This window comes from Neophocaena asiaeorientalis, unplaced genomic scaffold (assembly GCF_003031525.2).
Source record: "Neophocaena asiaeorientalis asiaeorientalis breed wild unplaced genomic scaffold, Neophocaena_asiaeorientalis_V1.1 scaffold363, whole genome shotgun sequence".
Taxonomy (NCBI): domain Eukaryota; kingdom Metazoa; phylum Chordata; class Mammalia; order Artiodactyla; family Phocoenidae; genus Neophocaena; species Neophocaena asiaeorientalis.
In genome coordinates, this window is record NW_020172006.1 from 59,192 (window position 1) to 82,771 (window position 23,580).

General features: G+C 49.7%; 1 protein-coding gene across 2 annotated transcripts in view; it reads left to right on the plus strand.

Annotated features, from left to right (window-relative positions):
- Positions 1–12,605: 12,605 nt before the first annotated feature.
- CAPN5 (calpain 5) overlaps positions 12,606–23,580 on the plus strand; it is a 57,315-nt gene continuing 46,340 nt past the window's right edge. Inside the window, exon 1 of one of the 2 annotated variants that reach the window (XM_024749596.1) lies at positions 12,606–12,705. The gene's annotated coding sequence lies outside the window, so the exon portion shown is untranslated. Of the gene's footprint in view, positions 12,706–17,150; positions 17,295–23,580 lie in introns of those variants that run through there. The other variant, XM_024749586.1, reaches the window with a different exon arrangement.

Below are 23,580 nucleotides of genomic sequence, written 5' to 3' on the forward strand. Positions count from 1 at the left end.
TAAAAAAAAAAAAAAAAAAGAAGACTTCATTTAGAATTTGATTTGGAGAAGTTGTTAAAAGGTTTGAACGCTTAATTAAATAATATTATAGGTCACTGTGAAAAAATACTTACCTATGTAACCAAAGTGACAGTAATTGCTTTGTCTCATTAAATACAGACCAATAATCCAAGAAACTCTGTCCTTTTAACAGGGAATTTCAACCTCTAGTTTTGCATTTGTACACTATTGAGCTCTTCGTGTGTGTGTGTGTGTGTGTGTGTGTGTGTGTGTGTGTGTGTGTGTGGTGAAGGCAAGTACAGCATTTATTGCAGGCACCAAGCAAGGAGATCAGGCAGTTCATTGAGCTCAGTATTTTAAAATTATAAATAAATGCATTCAGTCTTAGCCAGCTTGACCACATGAATAAGATATTCTCCCCGCCCCCATTCCCTTCTCTACCTCTCCTCCTCCCCCCACCATCTGCAGACCCTTTACAACTTTCTGTACCCATTCAGGTTTTTGTCTTTACTTTCCTCTTTCTCATTCTGGTAAACCATTTGACAACCTCTAAGCAACTACTTTAGGACAAAATTACTCTCCTTTTTTCCTTAACAAAAACACATCCTTCATTTCTTTCAGACCTTTCAAGATTGCTTTCCTTCTTTATTGTTTCTAGTATTTTTATGTATATTGATTAGAATTCTTAACCCTTAGTAACCTTAATTTCCAGTGAAAATGAGGAATTAGACAATTGTTAACTGTCAGATCAGAATTCTGTAGTAGATTAACAAATTTATGAATACACCACCTCAATTTATAGAAGCATATGTTTCTTTTTTTTTTCTTAATTAATTAATTTACTTAGTTTTGTCTGAGTTGGATCTTCGTTGCTGCACGCGGGCTTTCTCTAGTTGCAGCGAGTGGGGGCTACTCTTCATTATGGTGCACAGGCTTCTCATTGTGGTGGCTTCTCTTGTTGCAGAGCACAGGATCTAAGCATGCAGGCTTCAGTAGTTGTGGCGCACGTGCTTGGTAGTTGTGGCGCACGTGCTTGGTAGTTGTGGCTTGCGGGCTCTAGAGCACAGGCTCAGTAGTTGTGGCACACAGGCTTAATTGCTCCGCGGCATGTGGGATCTTCCCAGACCAGGGCTCGAACCTGTGTCCCCTGCATTGGCAGGTGGATTCTTAACCACTGTGCCACCAGGGAAGCCCAGCATGTTTCTTTATAGTACAGTTTTTGAATGTGGTAAAAGGACATGTTTATCAACAAACCCAAACATGTTTAGTCCCTCTGTAAAAATAAGTCAAAAGTAGATAAATTTATGCTTCGTAATTAATGTTTCAGTATTTTATCTTTTTTTTCAGTATTTTATCTTATTTGGACATTACCTAGACCCAGATAAAGACATTTCTTCACTTGAAATTCACACTGAAGATAAAACTCTAGCTTTAGACCATAACCTTTCACCTTGGGTAATGAAACCTTGACATATTTGAGGGAAAGGTGGAAAACAAAGGTGGCAATCAGAGCAGCTAAGGAGAAGACAGATCACTAAGGAATTTAAGCGGTATTGTTACCTACAGAATTTCTGCTGTTGTTACCTACAGAATTTCTGCTGTTGTTGACACACATTTGGAATAAGCAGACTGACCGCCATCTTTACACACTTTAAATATCTGGTATTGTTTCACAAGACCTTCATTATCATTAAATCAGCAAATTGCTCCCTGTTTTGGTTGGTAGCTAGCATAGAAAATGATCACAAGAATATTTCCTACTAGAAAACCCTAAAACCCACTCGATTACAGGCCTGCAAGTGACCTAAAATTGTCCCACTCTGTTTAGCTCAGCAGCTGTCAATATTACAGCACCAATCAGAGGTCACACTTTGCTCTCAGTTCCTTTTTAACCCTTGTTACGAGACCTGCTTCGTGGCTTTTAAGGAGCACAGTGTTGCAGTGTGCACCAGATTTAGTCATTGGTAATTTAAATATTTACGAAAATGTCATAAAGCTTCTGAAACTTCTCTGGCAAATGTCAGATCTGCATATCATCACTTTTAAATCGAGTGTGCAGAAGTAACTCTAAGGTCGCAGCAGAGCACATTTATTAGAGAAATCTTTAAGCACAGAAATATGGTTCCCTACAAATATTCATCCTGACATCATCTGCACCTAAAAGAAAACGATGAAAGTTCTATGATATCCAATGGCTCTGGACCAGGGGTTGGTGAACTACAGGCCACAGACGAAATCCAGTCTGCGGTTGTATGGCCTGCAAAGTAAGAATGATCTTTACACTTTAAAAGCATTGTTGAAACGTACAGTAATAAGGAGAGGAGGGGGCTTCCCTGGTGGCACAGTGGTTGAGAATCTGCCTGCCAGTGCAGGGGACACGGGCTCGAGCCCTGGTCTAGGAGGATCCCATATGCCACGGAGCAACTGGGCCTGTGAGCCACAACTACTGAGCCTGCGCATCTGGAGCCTGTGCTCCACAACAAGAGAGACCGCGACAGTGAGAGGCCTGCACACCGCAATGAGGAGTGGCCCCCGCTCGCTGCAACTAGAGAAAGCCCTCTCACAGAAACGAAGACCCAACACAGCCAAAAATAAATAAATTAATTTAAAAAAAAAGAAGAAGAATATGTTACAGACATGTGTGTGTCCTGCAAGGCCTCATATGTTCACTATCTCGTTCTGGGAGTTTGTCCCCCATTCTCTAGACCTTCCGCAAATATGGAAGGTCGAAAGTCCTTCCCACTGCATTTCTCCACGGGGTGATTCCAGTGTGTATTTGTCAGAATGAAATATACATTTGAGACATCGCTCGCTTCTTTGTTGAATGTAATCATAGGGTTTGTGTTCAAATATTTACACTATAAAGTATTTCTTCATACCAGTTTTACTAGATTGGCGACAGCCTGCTGCAAAGTGCCTAAATCTTTGGGGGAAATTACATGATTTTGTTTTCGTTATAAAGGAAATTCCATTCCCTGCTATAAAATCCAAAAATGCTACTTGCATTCAGCTTTTGAGTTGACTTCCAGAAAGATGAGATCATTTGACCATTTTTTTCTCATGCCATGTGAAATGTGTCATGTGGTAATGTCAAGGGACTAATAAACTATCGTAGTCGTGTACACATTTTTTTACTTTCCAAAAGAAGTTCGAAATCCTTTTCACAATTAGTACTTGTTTCTTTGGGCTCTTTTAGAGCTAAATTACTTAATAGCAATTAATCATTTTAAGAACTAGGTATAATTTTCGTTTAATGTATTATAAGGCATTGTTTACTCTCAAGCATTTCCATACTTCGGATATTTCTGAGTCATTTATCAGTGTGACCATTAGGTAAACCTTCCAAGCTAATACAGGGTTTCCCGGTTTCATTTTGGTGCAGGTATTTGTTCTACTAGCGATTATTTAATAAACATAGGTGGTCGTGAATCTATACAAGGAACTAACCATGTTCAGGTGATCTCAGACTTGCTAATTCACTTTTTCTATTTGATTTGCCAATGCCACGGTTATTTTTCTAGAAGATAGAATTGTGTAATTTTATACACAATTCTGCTATAATCTAGGCTATATTTCAGCATTAATCACCTCGCTGTAGGTGAAAGTGTTAAATGATACTGTTCTGAATGAGGCTTCTGGTAATGTTTTATCCCTGGTTTATATTTAATGTATCTGTACACTTATATAAAGGCAGGGCCACATGTTTAGCTATACAGTTTGTGTACTGCACAATGGTACCCAGTTGGGGGACGCAGTTAGTACAGGCTGAAGCCTCACGGTATGTGCCTTGGAAGAGTTGTGTCTCACGACACACTTTTTTCCAATTTCTGAGTGAAGGGGGCTGTGTAGGCCAGCAGCAATCCTGTTCATGGGAAGGATGTTTAGTAATTATGACTTTTTTTGTCATTAGTCTTAAGTGATACTGCAGTAAATTTCTACTCCAAGCCTGGGTGATTTACAAGGTTAAAAGCTAATAACTTTTCAATTAAACATTAATGATCCATAAGTACACAGCATTCTTAACTTTATGAGCTCTGGAGTAAATGCATGAACCTTCCAGCTTCACACAGTGAAGGGGGACATATTGGAAACAGAAAAAACTTACTGCATAAGCCACATATGTCTAGGGTCCTATCTCTGGCAATGACCAAAGTGCCTTATAAGATGTAAAACAAATTAGAATTTCCGGGCTTCCCTGGTGGCGCAGTGGTTGAGAGTCCGCCTGCCGGTACAGGGGACGCAGATTCATGCCCCGGTCTGGGAAGATCCCACATGCCGCGGAGCAGCTGGGCCCATGAGCCATGGCCGCTGAGCCTGCGCGTCCGGAGCCTGTGCTCCGCAATGGGAGAGGCCACAACAGTGAGAGGCCCGCATACTGGAGAAAAAAAATTAGAATTTCCTACAACTCACCTAGTTTTCCAAACAACAGCTTTTCAAATACTAGCTTTCCTAGCCAAGCCTGCATGAATTGATCGCTTCTCTCACTGCTGACCATATGATATTCTTCCACTAGTCCCTCTTGTGTGTGTCAGGGAGGGGCAGCCTTGCCTGTATCCACAGATAGACACTGGCAAGAGGTGAACCAGGATCCTTGCCTGAGGACACAATTTGGACCGTGCTTTGTAAAAGGGATGACTGAAAAGGAGTTAAAGATTGCTTCAATTCCACCTCTGAAGAGTACACACTTTGCTTTTTTTAAAGAATCTTGATAGATGGACTTTTTAAATATATTATTTATTTATTTGGCTGTGCCAGGTCTTAGTTGCGGTAGGCAGGCTTCTTAGTTGTGGCTTGTGGGCTCCTTAGTTGAGCCATGTGAACTCTCAGTTGTGGCACGCACATGGGATCTAGTTCCCTGACCAGGGATCAAACCTGGGCCCCCTGCATTGGGAGCTCAGAGTCTTAACCACTGGACCGCCAGGGAAGTCCCAAGTACTCACTTTTCTAAAGCCACCCTGCCATACACACCCCCCCAACACACACAAAGGCACAATCATTTAGTCTATTGGATTTTTATTAGGCTTACTCTGGGATCAGCTGTGGCATGTCTGAGATACTTTTTCCCCTCTTCTTCTTTTTCTTTCTTTTTTTTTTTTCTTTTTGCTTCAACCCTTGACTAGGATGCAGAGTGGATCTACCTGAATGAGAGAGAAGTCAGGACCCGCTTCACTTGGTAAGGTGCCCTAGCCCCCAAATAAGGCTTGATTCTCAAAGGAAAATGTGGAGAAAGCACAAAAAGAGACAGAGGATTCATTTCATGAGCCCTACTATGTGGAGACCATACGGCACTGTGCCCTCCCGTCAACAAACTTTGGAAAGTTGTGTCGTGATAGGTGCTAGGAGTACAGTGGATAAGACACCTTGCCCTATGGCACTTACAATCTAGTGTCTGACAAATAATTGTGACAGTCACGTTTGGGATGGGTGTCACAGAGAAAGGGTATAGGGAGCTCTGGGAGTGTGCACAAGGGAACCAGAGAAGGGAAGACTTCCTTGAAGATGAACAGTGCGTTAAGAACTGAAGGGTGAGAGGAATCAGGAAAGAAAAAAGAGGCTGGTTATTGCAGAAGAACAAGTGATGGGTTTCTGAAGAGATGAACAGGAATTAAGTCACACAGGGCTTTGCAAGCCATGTTAAGAATTTGAATTTGGAAAGCTCTTGAAAGGGTGGGGAATGGAGTAAGAGGAGGAGGGATACCAGGGTGGAGAATGTGGTAGTTCAAGTAAGAGATAATGGTGATAGAGGCACTGGGGATGGGAAATCAAATATATCTGAGTTATACAGAAAGAAGCAGACACGGGGTGAGTCATTATCAAGTAAGTGTGGGATTTGTTGAGTTTGAAGTCAGGGCGAGATACATATCCTGGTGGAGAGCTTAAGGAGAGTAAACAATGCGGATCTGGAGCTCAAGTGAGAGATCTGGACTGAAGATACAAATTTGAGAATCAGAAGCATGCATGGTATTTGAAGCTATGTGAGTGGATGATTTGTGGAAGAGGGTCTCAGACTGAGTCCTAGAAACCAAACTGTATAAGGATCAGTTAGAGGAGTGTTGAAGGACATGGGCACCTCCAACCAAAGAGAGTCATCAGTCACTTGAAAAGGAAGCCTGGGGTAGAGGCCTGAGTTCTAGTTCCTCGGGGTCTGCGGATGCCAGCTGCTGGGCTGGGCTCAGCTGTGGCTGTTGGCAGGGCTGGCTGTGTGGTCCTTCACGAGGCCTGAGGGGTGGAGGGGAGTAACCTGACCCAGCACTGCATTGAGGCAGCAGGCGCCGAGTTGGAGCCCGTTGGCATTAGTCCCGGCGGAGTGCTGTTACATATTTCCTGTCCTGGTTGGTGTCTAACAGCCCTAGCTTAGGATCCTGGCCCTCCACTGAAAAGCTGTGTGATTGTGTCCAAGTCACTTAAATGTTGGATTCTATATATGTGAAACGTAGAATTGTCTTAAGGGTTAGCGCCATGGTGTAGTATGACTCTGATTACACTGGGTTTTCTGAATAGGAGCATTCCTGTAAGAGTGCCTGCCCAGGCTTGCCAGGGGTACTTCAAAACTGCTGGACAGGGCTTCCCTGGTGGCGCAGTGGTTGAGAGTCCGCCTGCCGATGCAGGGGACACGGGTTCGTGCCCCGGTCCGGGAATATCCCACATGCCGCGGAGCGGCTGGGCCCGTGAGCCATGGCCGCTGAGCCTGCGCATCCGGAGCCTGTGCTCCGCAGCGGGAGAGGCCACAGCAGTGAGAGGCCCGCGTACCGCAAAAAAAAAAAAAAAACTGCTGGACAGACCTGAGGGGTCAACCCCTCTTCCACTGGCCAGTTCAACCCGGAACAACCAACTTTCCTCCCCTTCCTGGTCATCTGGCTGAACTGTGCCCACAGAACCTCTTTGTCTTGGAGGTGGGGACGGGTTCCTCTGCCTTATCCCATCCCCCGTTTTTCTGACGAAGGTGTGGTAGGGCAAGCAATGGACCAAGACCTTTCACACTAGGTGAAAGCAATCACCCACTGTAAAGGTGAGGGCTGAGGAGGAGTTAGGATTGCTTTAATCCAGCTCTTTTGTTCCACCTCTGAACAATACACCGCTCAGATACCACCCTACCACCCACACCCAGTACATACATCTCACTCAGTTCCTCCCTGGCCATTCCAGAACCTTCCTAGAGAGGTCATCACTGCCTGTCCTAAAGTCTGGTCACTTTATTCCAATAAGCTTACCACCATTTAACTTTCTCCCCACTTCAATTCACCCCCAAACTTCCCGAAAGACATTTCTGCTAAAGAGAAAAGATGAGTTTTTAGGGAGCTTGGAGAAAGTGAGTTAACAACGTTAAGTCATTGGGCCAACCTGGATGGATGTCTGCTCTGTGTCAGGCCTTGGACTCAGCCATGAGTGGGACAGGAGTTGATCAGTCTGGGGAGGAATACGGTCAGGCCCGTCCCACCACTCTCCCCTCATACGTATCCTCACTCTTCTCTCATCCAGACATCCCCCTTGCCCCTGCCCAGCCCCTCTAAATTAGCAAGGAGAACAAGGAACCTGAGAGGTGGAACATTCTTACAGAATCCAGTAAGTTACCAAGCTCTGAGGACACCATCCCTGCCCTTCTGATGACCCCTGCCCAGTTCAGGCCTGGGCCTCACCTCTCTCTCATGGATCACTGTACCCGTCTCTGGGTTCCCTTCCTCCACTATTTCCCTCTTTGGCATCTATACCACATATGGGCTGCTACAATGGACTCTTTTTTTTTTGCGGTACGCAGGCCTCTCACTGTTGTGGCCTCTCCCTTTGCAGAGCACAGGCTCCGGATGCGCAGGCTCAGCGGCCATGGCTCACGGGCCCAGCTGCTCCGCGGCATGTGGGATGTTCCCGGACCAGGGCACGAACCCGTGTCCCCTGCATCGGCAGGCGGACTCCCAACCACTGCGCCACCAGGGAAGCCCTGGCAAGCGGATTCTTAACCACTGCGCCACCAGGGAAGCCCTACAATGGACTCTTGAAAACAGATACGGACTGGTCAAAACTTTCAAAGGATCAAGTTAAAACTCCAGGTACGGCATTCAAGGCCCTTCTCAGGAACGTCTAATTTATCTTTGCACCTTCAACTCCCAATATTTACCCTTCCAACGACACAAAACGTGGAATGTTTCCCAGACATGTCCTGTTTAGTCCCACCTCTGTACCTCTGCCCAGAGTGCCCTCTCCCTCTTTACACCACTCCTTACCTGCTGGGAAAACTCCCTACCACTTCAAATGCCGTGTGGTAGGTTAAATATGGCCACAAAGTTTTGGAGCTCCTCCTCACCCCTTTTATCTGGGCTGGTCTTGTGACTTGACACTATTGCCATTTGGGGTAGGGCGGTTCCCGAGCATGAGAGAGCATTTAGCCGTATGCGTGTCGTCTGCCCAATAGATGCCAGAATCACACCCCGAGTCATGACAGCCAAATATATCTCTAAACATTGCCAAATGTACTCTGAAGAGCAAAGTCACCTGTGGTGGGAATCACTGGCCTAGAGGAAGGCAGGGAAACAAGAGGGCTTCCCCGTTCACTCCAGGGAGCGGGGCTGCCCATAGACTGACCTGGAATACTCAGCTCAAACTATTGAGAAGAACAAAATAAACCTTTATGTTTTTTGAGCCTCTGGGATTTTGTCAGCACTTTGTTAGGGCAGCCTTGCCTTATCCCAGGTAACCTAATGTGTCCTCTCTGATCCCTGTTTCCCCCCAACCAGACTGGCTGCTCCCAGAGGGAGGTACCATGTTTGAATCACATCGGGTGTTATCCCGCGGAGGGAGGCCGTAGCATCTTGCAGGCTCACTCTTGGCTCTGGCAGGTGGAAAGAGCAGGAGGAAAGGCATCATCCAAACACCCTTTCTGCAGTCCCGGTGCCTTGGCCACTTGTCCCTTGCCAGCCTTGCTTCTGAGCAGGGTCTGGCTCATAGTAAGTACTTCCTAAATGCTTTAGGGGTGAACAAATGAATGGATGTGCCCACTCATTTGTGCCCATCTGTCCGAGTGGCTTGAACTGTATCCATCGGGAGAGTGTATCAGTTTCCTATTGCTGCCGTAACAAATTACCGCAGACTTTCTGGCTTAAAAACACAAACACAGTTATTATAGCCCTACATATCAGAAGTCCAGAATGAGTCTTGCAGGGCTAAAAGTCAAGGTGTCAGCAGGCCTGCATTCCTTCTGGAGGTTCTAGGGCAGAATTTATTCCCCTGCCTTTTCCAGCTTCTAGAGTGTGCCCACATTCCTTGGCTTGTGGCCTCCCTTCATCTTCAAAGCCAGCAGTCACATCATTCTGACCTCTGCTTCCACTGGTCCCATATCCTCCGACTCTTCTGCCTCCCCTTTCATTTATGAGGACTCTTTGATCACACTGGGTCTGCCTGGGTAATTCAGGATTATCTTCCTGTATTTTTTTTATATAAATTTATTTATTTTTGGCTGTGTTGGGTCTTCGTTTCTGCGCGAGGGCTTTCTCTAGTTGTGGCAAGCGGGGGCCACTCTTCATCGCAGTGCGCTGGCCTCTCACTGTCATGGCCTTTCTTGTTGTGGAGCACAGGCTCCAGATGCGCAGGCTCAGTAGTTGTGGCTCACGGGCCTAGCTGCTCCGCGGCATGTGGGATCTTCCCAGACCAGGGCTCGAACCCGTGTCCCCTGCATTGGCAGGCAGATTCTCAACCACTGCGCCACCAGGGAAGCCCCATCTTCCTGTTTTGAGGTCCGCTGATCAGCAACCTTCATTCCATCTATAACCTTAATTCCCTTTTCCCATGTAACCTAACATATGCATAGATTTCAGGGATTAGGGCCTAGACATCTTTTGGGGGCCATTATTTCTCGTACGACGGTGTCCAATAAATATTTGTTGAATAAATGAACAATAATGAAATAATGAACAAAAATTAATAAATTAACAGATGTGATTCCTTCACACAGACCTCCGTGATGTGAACTCATTCTGGACAGCTGAGTATCATTAACCCTGAATTCTCTTCCCACTTGCCATTTATCAAGTGCTTGTAACAGACAAGAAAACAAGAATGCTGAGGGGTCGGGAGAGGACACCTCTGTGTCCTTGGAAAAGTCTGAATTCTGTGCTGTGACAACTTCCTCCCATTTTCCTGACAGGCAGGTGGATTATCCCCACTTTATGGGTAAAGAGATTACGATTCAGGAAACTCACAGCTCAGAAGAGTCAGGACGCCACATTTATAGGCCTACTTTGTCACTCTGGGTCCTGGTCAACCCATCTCTGAAGCCGGGCTGCTCACTGTCACCAGGCCCAGCGAAGGCCCACGGCCCGTGCAGCCCTGGCACTCCCTGATGTTACCTGGTTCCCTTCCCCTCGCCTGGCTCATCGGGCTCTTTTGCGCCCCGCAGCCGCCAGGGGGCGCGCCCTGCATACAGTTTCCGCGCGGAGGCGGGCGGCTGGTCTTTGGGTCTGGGTAAATCTGGGCCCCAGGAGCCTGTGCTCCCAACTCCCTTCACCAGGCCGGCCTAGCTGACAAGAACCCCACGAGCAAGGAAAATGATAGGGCTGTCTCACTAACAAACACAGATGCAAAATCCTACACGAAACGCTAGTAGACAATGTGACAGTATGTAAAAAGGATGTCAGAGCACCTAGATGGATTCATCCCAGAAATTTGAGGTGGGCTTAGCATTAGAAAAGGAATCAGAATACACGTATAGTAAAGGAATGTCTGTCAATGTGGCACATCACATCAAGAGAAATATGAATATCTCAGACGAGGCGGGGGGAGGGAATGTTTGATAAAATTCAACTTCCTTTCGTGATTTAAAGAAAATCTTGGAAAAAGCATTTCCTTTAAGAGTCAGAAAAGACTAGACGTGTCCATCATCACCACTGTTCAACATTGTCCAAGGCTTGAGAGCACAGCAAGGAAAGATAAAGATTTAAAATGATAATGAGGGAATTCCCTGGTGGTCCAGTAGGTAGGACTCCACACTTTCACTGTCGAGGACATGGGTCGTCCAGGAACTAAGATTCCACAAGCCATGCAGGGCAGCCAAAAAATAAAAAAATAAAATGATAATGACTTGAAAAAAGAAAGAAAATTATCAGAACTTCAGAGGCTTGCAACCCTATCAGATCCAATTTCCCCACAAAATTAATGCTATACTCCCTATCCTGAAATGAAATTTTTAAAGAATATAATCTGTCCACACATATATTTTCCAAAAATCAATATAATTCTTTTATTGCAATATAAAAGGTTAATAAAAGACAAATAAAATTGTATGAATTATGATGTGTAAACTCTTGGGTACAACAAAAAACTCCCTTACAAATTTTCAAATCTCCCCCTAGGGGGCAGTACACTTCATTGAGAACCATTAGCCTACTTAGAAAACCCACCAAAACACACACAAATCCTACAGTTAATTAATTAAAATAATTTTTAAATGTACCAAGTCTTCCAGTACAAAATCAATGTACAAAAATCAATTTAACTTCTATATAGTAGTAACAAGCGATCAGGAAAAGTCATTTGTAAAAGTACCATTTATAATAGAAATAAAAATGTACCTAGGACCGAATCTAAAAGTGATGCAAGAAAAAAACGTTAAGATATTTTTAAACATCTAAATTAATATGTCGAGATATCATGTTATAAGGCACCTCCAAGCCCCTGACTTCCTTGTATCCTCGCCCCATCCAGGGAACAGGGATTATTATCATCCCCATTGGGCAGATGTGGAGACTGAGGCCCAGGTAAGTAAATGACCAGGCCTCCTGCCTGCCATTCCTGGGCCCTGACCACTACCCCGGGCACCGTGCCTGACGTCCACCACACCCAGAGCCGAAGGCTGCAGTGGCACAAGGCCAGAGGCCAGGTCTCTAGGCTCCAGAGAGAAGGAGGCAGACAGCAGTTTGCCACACACACACACACACACACACACACACACACAGCCATGACATTATTTGTGTCTTCAGCAAGGGAAAACCCCCTCAACCCATCTCAGCGGCACTTGGGAGCAGGAGGCAGTAACCCTTCAAGGCAGGAGGGGAGGGTGGAGCTCAAAGGTAAGGCCCTACCTCAGTTTCCTCCACCCAGATGCCATACCTATCCCCTCCCTCAAACCCGGAAGAAAAGAGCAAATAATGACTCCGGGGAGACCAAGTCCGAGCCTGAAGGGCCTGGAGAGATGCCTTCCCTGCCCCCAGCCCCAGTGGAAGGGAAAGCGGGCCAGAAAGGCGCAGTGGCTCCAGCGTCGCACAGTGAGGGCCCCAGGCCCGACCCCAGCTCGGAATGCAGCCCTGGGGAGCGGACGCTCTGGGGTTTGAACAATAACTGCGTCGAGTGTTTGCTCCAGCCCTGAGTGAAGCCCCACCCGGCGCTGCCCAAGCAGAGTGAGGACTCCGCCCGTCAAGGCTGGGCTCTGAGCCGGAGGCTGAAGCCGGGAGAGCAGAACCACCGGCTTTGAAGGGGCCTCCTGGGCTGGCTGCCCGGCTTTCGCGGTGGGGGTGGAGAACTCTCAATGTGTTAGCCTTGACTCAACGTCGTAACAGTTGTTAGAGCTGGCCTCTCTCCACCCTGGGACCGTCATTCGCAGAATGATTCTGTAGTGGTGACGACCCTCTCCTCCCCTCCAGCCTAGACTCAGCCTGGCCTTGGAGGAACAAACAGGCCCATTAACCTATTTTCCCAGCTGAAGAGCAGTCTTTCCGAAAGGTTAGTTCTCATACTCCCAAGAACACAGAAACGACGTTTTTAAAATGTCTTTTTTCTTTTTCTTTCTTTACTCCTGGTCTCAAGAGTTTGAAGCTATAGATAAGAGATTGGATTTGTATTCTAGAAAGTTCAGTTGGCTGTGGGAGAAGGGATCTGAGGGGCAGAAGGGGTCCTGGGGAGAGTGAGGTGGTTGTTTATTTATTTGTTTATTTTATTTTTGGCTGCATTGGGTCTTCATTACTGCGTGTGGGCTTTCTCTGGTTGCAGCGAGCGGGGACTACTCTTCGTTGCGGCGCGGGCTTCTCTTGTTGCGGAGCACAGGCTCTAGAGCGCAGTCTCACTAGTTGTGGCACACGGGCTTAGTTGCTCCGCGGCATGTGGGATCTTCCGGACCAGGGCTCGAACGCATGTCCCCTGCATTGGCAGGTGGATTCTTAACCACTGCGCCACCAGGGAAGTCTGCCACCCATTTTATTTATTTATTTATTTATTGCTGTGTTGGGTCTTCGTTTCTGTGCGAGGGCTTTCTCTAGTTGTGGCAAGCGGGGGCCACTCTTCATCGCGGTGCGCGGGCCTCTCACTATCGCGGCCTCTCTTGTTGCAGAGCACAGGCTCCAGACGCGCAGGCTCTGTAATTGTGGCTCACGGGCCCAGTTGCTCCGCAGCAAGTGGGATCTTCCCGGACCAGTGCTCGAACCCGTGTCCCCTGCATTGTCAGGCAGATTCTCAACCACAGTGCCACCAGGGAAGCCCAGCCACCCATTTTTAATTATAGAAGCTTTTATTGTTTTATGTCTGCTAAAGCTATTTCCTCCTCATAGTATTACTTTTTCAGTGTTCCCATTCTTGCTTGTTTATCTTTCCATATGGACTTTGCATCTTGTCTATCTTCTTAAGAGAGCTTGCTGGTATTTTTATTGGGATTGTATTGAATTTACAAATTAACTTAGGCAGCACTAACCTCTTTATAATGTTGAGCCATAAAATCCAAGAACAGGGGATATCTTTCCATTTGTTCTAGTTGGTGTCTTTCAAGAATGTTTTAAAATTTTCCTCATGTAGGTTTTATGCATTTCTCATTAAATTTGTTCCTAAGCACTTAGTCTTTTTTTGTTTTATTATGAAATGGGTTTTATCTACCCTTATGACCTTTGTTTATTATTTGTATATATAAAGGCCGTTGCATTTTGTATTTTAATTTTGAATCCTGCTACTTCACTGAACTCTTTCACTATTTGAATTAGTTTTATCATTGGTTCTCCGGTTTTTCTTATTTTTTCAGGTATAACATTATATCATCTGCAAATAGATATCGCTTTTTTTTTCTTTACTCAGTCTTAGGCCTTAAGTTGATTTATTTTGTTTAATTGCATTGACTAATACCTCTAGTATGATGTGGAATGGTGGTGTAGATAGAGGTTATTCTTGCCTTTTTCTGGTCTTAGTGGAAGTGCTTCCAGTGTTTCTTGATTAAATAAGATGTCGGCTTTAGGACTACATTTTATTGTGTTGAGAACGTATCCCTCACTTCCTATTTCATTGAATGTTTTTATTGTGAATCAGTGTTGAATTTTGTTAAAGGCTATCTTGGCATCTATAGAAAAAAATCATGGTTTTCCCCTTAGGTTCATTAATATGGTGCATACTTGTTATGGGTTGAATTGTGTCCCCCCAAAGATGTTGAAGTCTAACTTCCAGTGCCTCATAATGTAAATTTGGAAATAGGGTCTTTACAGAGGTGATCAAATTAAAATGAGGTCATTAGAAGGACCCTAATCCAATATGACTGGTGTCCTTATAAACAGGGGAAATTTGGACACAGAGATAGACAGACACACAGGGAGAACACATGTGAACATGAAGGCATAGATCATGGTGTTGTGTCTACAAGCCAAGGAGTGCCAAAGATTGCCAGCAAACCACCTGAAGCTAGGAGAAAGGCACGAAGCAGATTGTCCCTCACAGCCCTCAGGAGGACCCAACCCTGATGACACATTGATCTTGGACTTCTAGCCTCCAGATCTGTGAGACAATAAGTTTGTGTTTAAGCTGCCCAGTTTGTGGTACTTTCTTATGGCAGCCCTAGCAAACTAATGCTATTAATGGATTTCCTGTTATTAAACCAACTTTGTATTCCTGAATAAATCCCACTTGGTTTTGGCTGGTTCTTAATAATATCCAGGATACTAACAAAATATAAGCAGTGTTTCAGAGTAGCATGGAATTAAGAGCAACTCAAAGTTCATTTTGTCCTTCATATCCCTATTTTCCATGGTGTGTGCTCTCCCCTGGAGTCCAGTGTGACTCTCCCATTTCCCAAACTCTCAGGAGAATACTATTAGTTCTGCATGTCCTGAAAAGTTCTGTATGTCCAACTCCACTCCTCTCCCTGCGATCCCGTCCCCTTGGCTAGATGGGTGTGGGGGAACTTGAATGGTTACTTGAATATTTTACCCCAAGACACCAGGCATTAGGAGCATTCATGTTGAGCCATTTACCATGCCAAGGGACTTCCTTTAGGGTTCTCAAACAATAGCTAGACAATTAGATCTGTTGGGATTTTTTAAAGAAATTATTATTATAAGGATTTCACTTGGGAAACTCGTTACATACAGGAGCAGTGAAGATAGGGGTTTGCTGGCCTGTAGCAAAGAAGATTCTCTCCAGGGCTCTGGTGGGGTGGAGGCTATGGAGTCTTGCAGAGCTAGGAAGAGGGAACTAGGTCACAGCTCTGGGTGACAGAGACTCTCCCAAGACAAGTAGAAAGGGCTTCCCTGTGAGGAAATGAGCTCCCAGTTACAGGGAGATGCAGCAGAGGTTGGACAGCCAGTCAGGAAGCCATCAGAGGTGGCCTTTCCCTGGGGGAGAGAAGAGGAGGAGGGGGATAGAGGAGGAGGAAGAGGGGAAGGACATGAGTGGAGTCAGACAGGGTAGGGAGGATCCCAGTTCTTCCATTTCCTGATTGTGTGACCGGGGCATCTCCTGAGGCTCAGTTCTATCATCTGTAAAATGGGGCTAATGAGGGCTCCTGCCAAGGGTGGTTGTGAGAATTACATGGGAAAAGCACCTGCACAGCAGGCACCGTGATGGCACCATTCGGTGAATCAGTTTATAGCAACCGACCAGCAGGGACCTGGGGCCAGAGCATCATCAGAGCTCCGCCCCTTCCCCCAATTTTTTGGGAGACCAAGCTCTTCCTGGCTTGTCTGGAAGCCTCTCCATCTCAACCCCCAACAAGAGCAGGGCCAATGCCTCCCCCACTGCACCAGGCTGGGTGCCCTGGACAGGTCACTGTCCCTCTCTAGGTCTCTTTCCTCATCTGTCAGAGAAGGTGGGAGCTGCCAGAGATGGGCTCTGAGGTGGGCCCTTCCAGTTCTAACATCCTAGGATGGCTGGGCTTCTAACCAGCCATGTGTACATGTCTCTGTTCTTGGGACCCAGTGTCTTCAGAAAATGAGGGGCTTGGGCTAGATTGAAATAACATTGAGAGCACTTACTTTGAGTCAGGGCCCACTCTAGGGGTTTTACATGGCTCAGTCCATTTAATCCCCACAACAACAGCATGGAGTGGGTGCTACTATAATAATTTTATAGGTGAGGTGACTGGGGCACAGAGAGTTTGGGTCACTTGTCCAAGGTCACACAGCTAATATGAGCCCAGGCAGTGAGTCCAGTGTACATTCTTGCAACCACCACGAAACACTCCTCTTGTGGCTCCAACAGTCGGAAATACAAAAGGGGGGCCGACTGGTCAGAGTGACTTAGAGGTACACTGGGAACACTGGAAGGAGAGATGAGAGGACCTGAGCTTCTCCATCTGCGAAGTGGGCTGACACAGGCCTCGGATGAGCATAACAAACACGTCTGCCCTGCCGTCCCAGAGCCCCTACTGTGTGCTAGGGCTGGTCACTCACAAACCTTCTCAGTCTTATGTGGGAAATATGCCCCTCCTGCTGTCGCCCCATCATAGCATATTGAGTAAATAAATAATACGGGCCTGGAGCTTGCTTTCCCCATCTGACAAGGGCCCTCCTTGTGACTCCTGGGGTCTGGGTCCCGCTCCTCCATCCAGAATCTTGGGGATGGATATGGACATGGAGATAGGGAAGAGATGGGCGCTCGCCTCTTCGAGTCCTTCTTTTCCCAGCCCCCTGCCTCGGTGCCGACCTAGGCTGGGCTCTGGGGAGCTCCCGGAGATGCTGGGAGGGAGGGACCGGAGAACGCGGGCCCGATCAAGCCGATAGGGGTCGGGCTGCGCCGCGCAGGCCGCCAAATCCTCGCCTACTCTCCAGCGGGAAGTCTGCAGCCACCTTCCTGCCCGTTCACCTCACGGCTCGGCGCCACTTCGCATGCGCTGCAATCCTGGCCCTCCCGCCCTGCTGGAAACCACGCCTCTGTCCCCCAATGGGCGGAGGCCGCTGGGCGGGCCCGGCCGCCCGGGAGTCCTAGCTCGAGCCCCGCCCCAGGCCAGTCCCAGCTGATCTCCGGCCGGAGCCAGAGGCAGCTGAGGGGGCCGGTCCAGCTTCCGCTCCAGTGCCAGCACCGAGCCCGGCATCCCCGAGTCCGCTGGACCCGCGGCGGCGCGGCAGGTAGGAGGCGCTGCGCAGAGGGAGGCGTGTGCGAGCGCGCGTGTGTTCATGTGTGTGTTTCGGAGGTGTGTGTGTGTGTGTGTGTGTTACGGGTGCAGCGAGGGCCAGCGCGTGCCCTGTGAGCGCGAATCGGTGGGTGTGGGGCTGCACATCCTGCAGCCGGGGAGGAAGGAGGTGAGCGCTGGCTTTAAGGCCCGGGGAGTGGGGGGGGGGCGGGGACCTCCAGGATCCGCCCCGGCCCCGGGGGTTCGTCCCCACCCCCGCTCGAGGCTAGGGGCCTCTTCCCACTAAACCCGAGTGTCCCGAGCTGGTTTCATGGTGCTTACGCGCCGGGGTTTACCTCCCGGGGCTTGACCGGCCCTTGCCCTCCTCTTCCTCACAGTTCCCCTTTCCTGTCCCTTCCCAGGCCTCCACCCATTCAATTCCACAACGCCTCCCGGGTACCTCCCCATCCTCCGTTCCCCGGCTTGGGAAAGGGGGCAAGGCCACAATCGATTTCCTTCCTCACCATCTTCCCAGGTTGAATAGGGGCCTTTTCTCCTGGGCTGCTGGCCTTGGGTGTGTGTGTGAGGGGGCCAGGGAGGCAGGGACAGCTGGGGGAGAATGGATCTTGGGCTGCTCTGATCCTGCCACCACCTTTCAGAGTTGGGAGTCTGAGGAGACCCACCTGGGTTCCAGAGGTGAAGCAGGACGGATCGTTAACAGGTGCCAAGTTCTCGCCAGGCTTCATTTCCTGTGGTGGGATTCAGCCCCAGACCCCACAGGGTGGAGGAGAGTGAGGCACAGAGGGTGAAGTGACCTACTCTGTCTCTCAGGGTTGCTGAACCAGAGTTTGCAGCTGGGTTGCCCTGGCTCTCAAACCAGAATCCTCTCCCTACACCAGCATCGAAGAGAGAAGTTCCCCGGGGCAGTTATTTGTAGGATTCTGGGGAGGGAGAAATCTGGGCAGACTTCCTGGAAGGGAGGGTGTTTGCATGTGGGGATCAGCCTACCCTATGAGTGTGAGGCCTCCTGAAGAAACTTGCTGCAAGGATTGAAAGCCTCCCACCCAGGGTCTTTGGGCCTAGCCTTTGCTGCAGTCCCCAGAGTCCTGGGGTGGGGGTGGGGAGGCCTGGCTGCTTTCCCAGGCTGAGGGTGGGGCAAGCTGGGCCCAGCTGTTGCTGCTTCAGGCCAGAGCTGGGAGCCTGGACGTCGATGTGCTTAGGTGGGGTCATTGCCCTGAGGAACCTCTCTTCTGACTGACGAGGCAGATGGGTCAAACCGAGAAGCCCCTGCCCAGAGTTGCACCCAGTGCTGGGTGCCAGTCCCTGCCCAGGAGCTGGGGAAGGTTTCACTGCAGAGGATATATTGGTGCTGGGTGCTGAAGGATGAAAAGTTCACCAAGCAGAAAAGAAAGGGCAGGGCACTGTAGGCCCAAGGAATAGATGGGTAGAGGCCTGGAAACATGTAACTGAATGATAGCCCATGAGGAGGGGCATTAAATCATCAGATGTGCATCCCAGAAGTGTCATCTTTGGCTCTGTGGTGGGTGAGTTGCTAGGGAGGCCCAAGCAGGGAGAGGCCCCTTCCTCTTTCCCCTCGCCTCTCCCCTCCCCAGCTCCGCACCCAGGGCTAGGCTTGGCACCTGGGAGGGCATCTGATAGGGCTTCCCAGAGCCGGCACAGGAGGGGGTGGTGGAGCATGGGGAAGGGTGGGTAGGGGAGCCCTATCTGAGATGGAGCCACCACTGGGGGTGGAGCAGGTTTGGGGGAAGTCGATGAAGTGTGAGAGGCCTGTGGGCTTTTGGGGATGACATCCAGGCCACTGCTCCCAGGCCAGTGCTGTCTCTGGCTGCTTCTGCCCCTGCCTTCCCTGTGGGCTTTCAGGACAGCCCTGAAGCCCTGATCCCTGAACAGGTGGCCCTCCCCGAGCCCCCAGTGGCCACAGGGAAGCCTGTCTCCATGACCTGTCCTACCTGCAGGGCCTGTCATTGTGTCACGCCTCCTCCTCGCTGAGACTGGCTCTGCACGTGACCTTGAGGCAGGGAACTTCCCCTGTGAGTCTCAGTTTCCTCATATGCAAAATGGGGGTAAATGCTGCCTAATCATGGGGATTTAGGGGTTGATGATGAAGTTAAATCACATCACTAAAAGTGCTTTACGAAGTACATGGTGTCCGGTTGTCATTATAACTAACAGTACCTAACAGTCAGCACCACTTAATCCCTTCTTCCCTGGGGGAGGGACAACCCAGAGGAAGGAGGGGCCGACTTTGGGAGGAGAAGGGTGAAAGGAAACAGGGTCTCCCGTTGAAGTGGAAGCCCCTCTTGGCTTCAGTGGTTAAGAACTGTGGCCTTCTCAGCCCTCCTGTGGCGGGGCTCACTATCTGGGGCCTGGCAGGTGAGAAGTCTGTCTGCTGCTGGTCTTCTCACCTCACGCCTGACTTTCTCTGCCCCAGGGTCCTCAAGTGTTTTGAGTGCCTTTAGAACCCCCTCCCCTCCACCCCTCTAGCCCCTCCGGAGACCTCTTCTGCCCCTTCATGCCTCACCCTTTCTGCTCAAAACATTCCTTGGCTGGCAGTGGTCCTCCCGGGCCTCGCCTTGAGGGCCCCAGACTCTGCAGCTTCTCCTCCTCCCTGGGTTGATGGTGATGCCCTGGGATTGCCTCACTTTAGTTCAGGCCGAGCTGCTGACTTCACTTTGGCCTCAGGCCTTGCCTTTCCCTGTTCACTAATGGCAAAATGGGCCAAGTCCCTTTGGGGTTCTAATCCAGGTTTTTTTAGGAAGCCAGGCTTCAGGCTTGGACGTAGGAAGTTGCGAAATGTGAACATTTGCTGGCCTGTAATGGCCCGAGCTATTGCTCCCTGTTCTAATTGTTCAGGGATGTGTTTCTAGGGGTCTCGGCTTTCCCAGGACTAGGGGTATGAGGGTGCCACTGGCTGAGGCTTTGGTGGCTTGTGGGCGTGGACTGTGGTTTTCTGCCACAGTGGTGCATGTGGTCGGCTATGAGACAGGGGACTGGTGGCCGGACTAGACCAAGCCCATTCATTGGTACCCAGCTGGCCAGCACTTTCAGGGTATGCCCAGGATGGCCTCAGGATCTTGCAGCCTGGGGGACAAAAGGCAGAGAGCCTGCTGGCCTGATCTGCCTGCCCCTGCCCAGCCAGCCCCTGCCCCATTGCCCACTGCTGGGTAACTTCTGCTAGTCAGGGTGAGGTGGTAGGACTCAACTGGTGTGTTACTAATAATATAGTAACTAAGACACTGAAGTTTGGGGTGGCTTGGTTTTCCATTGGAGCAGTTCATCCTCGCTCACTCACTTCCTTGAGCAGGAGAGAGGTGTGAGACTACATACTTACCCACAGGAATGATACTAATGGTATTCATGTCCTTTCGCTGCTGTAATACATGAACACACATTTAGTGGCTTAAAACAACACAAATTTATTCTCTTGCTGTTTTGGAGGTCAAGAGTCTGAAAAGAGTCTTATGAGCTAAAATTAAGGTGTCAGGCTGGCTGCTTCTGGAGGCTCCAGGGGAGCTTCTGTTCCTCGTGGCTGTCCGCGTTCCTCATGACCTCATCACCCCATTCTCTCTACTTCCGTAACCTCATTGCCTTTTTCTCTTTTGGAGTCAAATCTCCCTCTGTCCCCCTCTTAAGGACACCTGTGATTACATCTAGGGCCCACCCAGATAATCCAGGATAATCTTTCCATCTCAAGATCCTTAATTACATCTGCAAAGTCTTTTTTGCCGTATAAGGTAACATTCTCAGGTTCCAGGGATTGGGATGTTGACATTTTCGGGGGCAGTTATTCAGCCTACCACAGGAGCCAAATGCAGTGTCATTGCAGGCGCCATTCTCAGAGATCCCCCTCCTGGGTGCCCACAGCTGATTCCCCGAGGGGGTCACCCTCAGTGTCTGCTTCCGCCTCAGCCTAGGAGCCTTTGCCGGCAGAGCCTGGGCTGCTGCATCTCTGGCGCCGAGCCCAGCCTGAGGCCACAGTAGGCAGAGCTCAGGGATGTTTGGAAGAGGGGAGCGTGCTGGCGTGTCCCCACGGGTTGACCCAGAGACCAGACCCCATCCTGGGTTCCTTAACATAAGAGTAGGTTAAGCCTTCCAGAGTGGAGTGCATCTCAGACATTCATTCACTAGCCCCAGTGCTGTGCAGGGTCACTTGATCCCCACCGTCACCCTGTGAAGGCCAGGCCGGGAGCCCCATTTTGCAGATGGGTATACCAAGGACAGTTGGGGCTAAGTCCTGCCTAGAGCAGAGATGTGTGAGGGGAGCCAGGGGTGAGGGCATGTTGAGCCAGTAGAGCGGGAGACCTGCATTTCATAGATGAGGACTCTGGGGCACAAAGAGGTAACTGTTCTTGTCCCTTTCTGGCCTCATTCTCCCCATCTGAAGATAAGGATGTGGACGGGACATTCCGAGGCTCTGATTTCTCCTCTGGGCATGGGGAGGAGGAGGCACTGCTGTTCAAGGCTGCTTCGGGCAGGAATATGACATGGGGCAGAGCAGCGCCTGGAGCCCGGAAGTGCCGCCAACACGCCACTTGCCCAGAGACGTGGTTGTCATCCTGGGAGGTCGTGAGCCTCCTGGTGCCTCCAAGGAAGGACCCCCAGCCAAACTCCCAGACAGCGCCTGGCTGTGTGCTGTGGACCCTGCCCCAGTGTGGGTCTCCATTGGATCTCCATGGCCAAGGCCATGCTTTGCAGGTCCATTTCTACAGCCTGGTCTCCCTGCCTGCGTCCTGGCCTCCTTTCCATCCAGACTTCTTGTGAATCCTCCAGGAGCCCAGCTCACACCCTGGCACGCTCCCGAGTCCTTAGCCTGGCTTTCAGGGTCCCCATAACCTGGCTGTGGCAGCATTGCCGTGCTAGCCCTTTCTTCCTCTCCCCTGCACCCTGTCCTCCCGCCTTGCCTAAATGGTTTCCTCCTCCCAGGAGGTTCCGTCTTCCTCTGAACCTTCCACTTCTGTCTCTTAAAAATCACAGCCCACCCTATGAGCTCCTGCTTAGATGCTGCCTCCTCCTCGAGCCTTTCCTGCCCCGTCTGAACGCATCACTGCCCTCTTAGAGCAGATCTCTCTGGCTGGTGCTGGGGTTGCTGTCTCTCCTCCACCAGGCTGACCTCCCGGGCTGAGCCTGGTCCGACTTTTCGCTGCCCCCTTGACCAGGCACAGAGCAGGTGTGGGAAGGTTGAATGGGGGCATGCAGCTGAGTGGGACTCCCTGGAGCTGATGAGTGGGTCACTGCCTTTGCTTGAGGGAGGGAGTGGTGGGCCAGGCAGAGCAGAGCTCTGACATGAGACAGGCTCCTGACTGTCCTGAATGCACCTCTTCCCTCTCTGTGCCCCCTGGGCCTCATCTGTGCAATGAGAACAGTACAGCTCATTTCTGAGGGTGTGCAGGAGTTTGACCTAGGAATTGAGCCTCAGTTTCCCAGTCTGAGAAATGGGCACCATCCCACCAGGTTTCCAACCTTGATTCTTGGAGGCAGGTGGTGCGAGAGGCACAGACTACCTATGCAGGAAGCAGAAAAAGAGGCTGTCCTGGTGACAAACATAGCTGATTGGAAAAGAGCAAGAAGTGTCCCCCTCTCCACCTTTCAATGGTGAGAGCCTGCAGGCCAGAGAGGGCAGGGTCTTGCCTGAGGTCACACAGCCCAGTGGAGCTGAGGCAGCTTCAGTGACCTGATCAAGTCTCATTTTTGTAGGTTGTTTCCCCTGTGGGGAGTGAGCAGCGCCTGTGAGCTGCAGGTGTCAACCCTGCCCCAGTAGGGTAAGGAAGAGCCGCTGCTGCTCTTCCCTGCACTTTCTCACCAGATATGCTGCTGGGCTGGGTTTCCCAGGCCCAGTGACTTTCAGTGCCCAAGCCAGCTGCTCACCCTGCCCGATGCCGAGCCTTGGCCAGCCTGCTGCCCACGAAGGTTCCCAGCTTCTTCCTGTCCCTGCTGATGCCCGGCAGATCCAGCTGGATCTCACCTGCTTACTGAGGCTCCCCGGCCCCCTCCTCACAACACCCAGGTCCCAGTGGGAACCGCTGAGGGGCAGAGGCCTGGGGACTCAACCAGGGCCACACAGCGAGCCAGCCCCAAGGCTAGCTTTCCCCTCATATACACGGCCGGCCGGGGGACATCAGCACCCCAGGACCGCTGTCCCCCAGGACCAGCGAGGGACCCTGAGCCCCAAACATGCCTGGCCCTGCCCTCCAGACCCACTTGTCTCTTAGCACAGAGCGCTTGGTCGGGTTTAGTATTAGAAAGATCACTGCAGCTGGGTGGAGACTGGATTGGACACAGAT